The sequence below is a fragment of the Furipterus horrens genome, unplaced genomic scaffold (assembly GCF_987537825.1).
Source record: "Furipterus horrens unplaced genomic scaffold, mFurHor1.1.pri manual_scaffold_2, whole genome shotgun sequence".
Lineage (NCBI taxonomy): Eukaryota > Metazoa > Chordata > Mammalia > Chiroptera > Furipteridae > Furipterus > Furipterus horrens.
Genome location: NW_028327172.1, coordinates 136832015 through 136837876, shown reverse-complemented (window position 1 = coordinate 136837876; position 5862 = coordinate 136832015).

Below are 5862 nucleotides of genomic sequence, written 5' to 3'. Positions count from 1 at the left end.
TGCCCATGTAATGATGTCCTAGGCAGAGGAATAAATAATAAATTACATGCTATGCTCATGTCTTGCCATTGAAACAAGTGGGTGTGTACTGCCTTCTAAACTTTTCTCCATATTGCTAGCTAGAGAGATGAAGGATTGAAGAGATTATTTTGACCAGAGTTAAAGCCATGTCTTTAAGATGGCAAAGCTGTTCCTTTAGTCCTTGAGGCTTTACCTTTGGTGAGAGAGACAAACTTCTATCTTGTTTCATCTACTATGTTTTAAGATGTCTTTATTATAGCAATTTAGAGTGTACCCCAACTAATACAATGATCAGTTTGTTATAGTACAGAGAGACTGATTTCCACTAATTGGCCAGCCTTGTAAATATTTTACAATAGTTATAAAATTACCTATTAATTTAAGACATTTAACAAATGTTTATTGTGTATGTATTACTGCAGGGCAAGATGTTAGGAACTGAGAATATTGGGGGAGTATTAGGAGAGGAATTGGATAAGAAGAGCCTCTGATTGCAGTGTAACTCTGAGAAAGCCTCAGACAGGTCAATGAGCCCCAGAGCAAAACTGGCCCAGTAGAGGAGCCCCATGTTGGACATGAATGGCCAGGCTCTAGTGCCCCTGACATACTCAGTAGGATTGGCTGGGAGTGTGACTGCAATTGGAAAAGTCTGATCTCAGTATGAATGCTGTCCATTTCATGGCTGTCATACCAGGTTTTTCTATGTGTGGTTTAAATTAATAACTTGCAATATTGTGGGATATTATCTGACACTTAAAAAAAGCCCCAATACCTTTTTTTCTTCATGTTTATATTACCAAAAAAAAAAAATTAATTAAGTAACTGTGATTAGATGAGATAAAGCTATAGAAGCATGAGACAGTGTTATTTCCCCTCAAGAAGCTTATATTTTAGACAATAAAAATATGTAATTTTAAAAGTTATAAGATCAGTGTCTCCTTATTGGCAGAAATACTCTATTTTGGATATAACAATTAAGGAAACATTCATAAATAAAATGAGGGTTAAGAAATGATGTGAACACAGTGAGGTCAAGTGTCTAAATTATCAGGAAAGTTGAGGGACAAAGAATAGACTAGGGCTTTTGGCAACAGTGGGGTGGATCCTTCCCAACTATAAACACAGAGAAATGATGGATAAATTATGAGCTCAGTGATTTTAAATACATAGCAAACAAATAAGAAAAGGCAAAGAGGGAACTCATACAGTATAAAGTGCTTGAATTGAGGTTTTGTTAGTATAGTGGTATATACGACTTATATACAGGTTGAAGGATCTGGGGGCTGGGTGTTTCCACAAAGTCCTTAAGGTGTCAGAACATAGATAGTTGTAATTAAGTACTTCAGTATGCTGAAATCCTCAAAGGTTTGACTTGGTCCAAGAAAAGCAAGTTAGAAAATACCTCCCATTAGCTCAGAGAGGCAATAACAATGCTGGCCTTTGTATTTCCCAAGAAAATATACCAATACTTTCAAGATATTGACATTGGCATGGAAATTTCAAGTCAGCAGTCAATATTCCATCAAATTTGAAACAATGTCAAATGAACATCCCTATCAGGAGTAAATCAAAATAATGCTGAAAATATACATTATAACCTAGAGTATGTGGAACTCCCAAAGAGAAATATTAATCCCTATTGAAAATCTTACAATAAAATTATAAACCATATATGGAAAACATCCACTAGGAAGGAGAATGAGCAGACATAAGAGATTTTGAACCCAGTGATCTATCATTAATGAAATACTATCCAAAAGTATTCTAATAGTGAAATACTTTACATCTTTCTTTCCATAACTTTCTTTTTTCTTTCTCATTCTCCTTACCTCATCTTGCATCTTGCAAATAAAAAGATTTAACATAATTAAAAGTTTAGCTTTTTAAGAGGTCTAAAAATGAATAGAAATAACAATGAAATAATGAGAAATAAGAGTCATATATGAAAAAGAATCAAACAGAGCTTCAAGAAATAAAAAAAAGTCATCAAAAGTTTAAAGTGCATGAATTAAATAAATTAGACACAGCTGAAAAAAAGCTAGTGACTTTAGAGACAGGTATAAGCAAAACATTGAGAATAATATCAGAAATATAAAGAGCTGAAAAACATTAAACTGTAGTTAAGAAACAAACAGGATGAAATAAGAAAGCTGGGTGTTTGCTTATATAAGAATTTTTATGGAGTAACAGAGGCACATAATTAATATTCAAAGGAATAACATTTTTCCAGAACTGAATCTCAAAAATTATTTTCCTTAATTCAACATAAAATATAGGGTTCTTTTGGGAAAGCATTCAAGTATTACAAAATCACTTAATGTAATTTACCACACTAGTAGGTCAAATGGGAAATATTTGATCATGCAAAAAATATAGAATTTTGATAATATTAAAAATTCATGAAAATCGGACTTTTACTACTCTAGAAGGAAACTACCTTTAATATAGTATATTATCAAAATCATCCTTAATAGTGGAACATTAGAAGTCATAAGACCAAATAAATACAGAAACAAACCAAACATATCTGTCAATACGTTTATTCAACATAGTGCTGAAAGTCTCAGACAATACAATTAAAAAAAAAAGTAGTTAGAAAAATTTGAAAGTCTGAATCCAAACTGCTATTCACAGAGGATTTTCTAGACAGAAAATTCAAATGAACATGTATAAAATATAGAAAAAATAATGAGGGTTCAGTAAGCTTCTTAGGTAAAGATTAACCTACACAAATCAATAGTGTTCTAACATATCAGCACAACCCAATCTAAAAATTGAATTAAAAAAATTCCCTTCACAATAACAATAAAGACCCATAAAACATAAATCTAACCTAAATATTCCAGATGTTAAGAATAAGAACAAGAAAACTGAAACATTGTGTTCAAGGATGAAAAGATTCTGCTTCATAAAGGTGATGGTCCTTTTCAATCATAAATATGATGTAATAACAAATAGTTTTACTTTTCTGGAACCTGACAAACTGATTAATGTATGTGAAAGATCAGCCCGTAAAAAGTAAGGTTTATTGTCATTTACCAGACATACAATTTATTGTAAAACCACGGTATTTAAACAGTTTGATGCTGCTCCAGGGACAGATAAACAGACTAGTGAGATAGAATAGTAAGCTCAGAAGCAAATACAAACATATAGGGTACCTTAAATTATTACTGCCTTTGACATCAGTCTTGTTTGACTTCTCAGAATTCCTTGATTTTTCTTTTTTTTTCTCCATTGAACACTCTCCCCACTAGTCTGCTTTTTTTGAACTGGGATTATATACCCTACTGTGGAGCACAGAATTTGGCTTTCTGAAAAGTTTCTGAGGGTTTGGAGGTGTAAGCCATATATGAGGTGGGAGGGTTACTCCCTGTGGTGTGAGCATTGACCAATGAACCAACAAAAGAAAGAGGGCAGGCTGGCAGGTATTTCTCTCCTCCTCTCTCCTTTGGACAATTCCAAGGTAATTGATATTGCAGCCTTTTCAGACCAGCCTGGGGGCAGTTGTGCACCTTGGCAGTTCATTGGAAGCAGCATTAACCAAAGGACAATGTGTTTTGTATGGCGTTACTTTACATCTTTCCTTACCTCACTTTCATCTTATTCTCACCTTCATTACCTCAGCTTGCATCTTGCAAAAAAGTGTTTCCCCTTAGTTCTGGCCCAAGCTTTGCTGTCTAGAGGGTCTGGGCTAGGAAGTTAAAAGTGGTATTACAATACAACATTTTAAGGAAAAATAGTTCAATACTTCTTTTACTTTGGATGAGGAGTGGATCTTTATTTCACACCAAACAAAACTATTCTAAGTGGTTTACAGACATAATTATGAAAAGCAAATATTTAAAATCTAAAGAATAAACAGGAAAATATCTTTTATTAAATCAGATATAGGAATATTTTCTGAATAAGCCACAAAAGGCAAAACTTAAAAATATATAATTTTGAATCTATTAAAGTTATATATATAAATATAGATAGGTAGAGGTATAAATAAAATGTTGATAAAAACATTAAAGAGTTATTATTATATGGAATATACAGATAAGTTCTTTAAGTCAAACAAAGTAAATAAGTGTATGCCTAGCTGTGGTTAACAATGGAAATATTGAGAAGAGGCCCAATTCTGCATGTATCCTGAAAGTGTAGTTAAAAGGATGTCCTAAATCATTGAATATGGTATAAAAAATAAAGAGTGAAGTCAAAGATGACTGTGAGATTTCTGATCTTAGTTTCTAAAATGATATATTTACCCTGAATTGATTCAGAAGGTTCTCTCAGTGGAGCAAATGTATGGGGAGATCAAGGGTGCAGGTTTGAACATGTCAAATTATAGGTGCGCATTAAATATCTAAGAGGTGATATCAACTATACAATTGGATATATGAATTGGAATCACAGTGAAAGGGTCTGAGCTATACCTAGCCATCTGACAGTGGTGAAATGCTTGGTATTTAAAAGCATTCAATGACCTGAATACTATGGACTAACTATTATGATACTCTACTATTAAGAATCTGGGACTAAGAGGGAAAATAGCAATGGACACTGAGAAGAAATAAACAGTCTGGGTAAAAGGAACATATGGATATACTGTTTTGGAAGCTAAGCTGCAAAAATGTATCCAGGTGGAAGGAGTACACTCCTGTCAAATGCTTCTGATGTATTAAAAAACAAAATGAAAAGTGACTCTTGAATCTATCAGTGTGGAAATTACTCATGATCTTGACAAGAACACTTTAAATTCAGTGATATGTGTGGAAGCCTAACCAGAGTAGATTTACATGAGAATCAAAGAGGAATTGGAGACTAAGAATGGACAACTCCTGCAGAAATTTTGTTTCAAATGGATAGGAAATATAGGGAGTCGATGGAGGTGAAAGTAGATTTAAGAGAAGTGTATATTAGCGTGAGGAAATAATACTATATTTACATGCTTATAGAGGTGATCTAGTAGACAGCCAAAAAATTGATAACATACAGAGGTATTAGTTTTCCACAGAAAACAAGACAATGGGAGAAAAATATGTATATAATATACATGAGAGATACATACATATACATATATACATGCATATACAGTATTCCCTCACTTATTGCAGATATTACATTCTAGACCCTCCCACGATAGGTGAAAATCCACAAAGTAGGAACCTTACACTTACTTTAGTATTTATACATATTTTAAGGCTTTATAAACCCTTCCCACACACTTAACCATTCTCACTCCCCTATTAACCTTTTCCACACTTTCATAAACACTACTTGTGTTTTTTTTTGTTTGTTTGTTTTTTTATTACAGTTGTCCCACATTTTTCCCTATTGCTTCTCTGCTCCCTGCCCACCCTTTCTCCCACAGTCAGTCCCCACCCAGTTGTCCATGTCCATGGGTCATTTCTACATGTTCTTTGACTAGACCCTTCCCCTTCTTATCCCTTCTCTCCCTCCCTCCTCCCCCCTTGTATCCTATTTATGTTCTTAAACATATACTATACTCTTAAACCTACGTAACTTTAACCACATATGTATACAGTACCACAAAATCCTGCGATATAGCAAAAAATCCGTGATAAATAATTAAATATAATATTTTTTAAAATCCCGCGATACAGTGAAGCTACGATAAGTGAACCACGATATAGAGAGGTACTACTGTACAAATATATATGAAATTTATTTTTCATGTAGTGAGAAGCATGGACAATTCTTTTAAAACTGAATGTCCAATTTTTCTAGTACTACTTGTTGAAAAGACTACCCTTTCTTTACTAAAATACTATATCCCTTTATCTAAAATTAATTGAATCCATGTTAAGTTTATGTCTAGACTCAATTATTTTT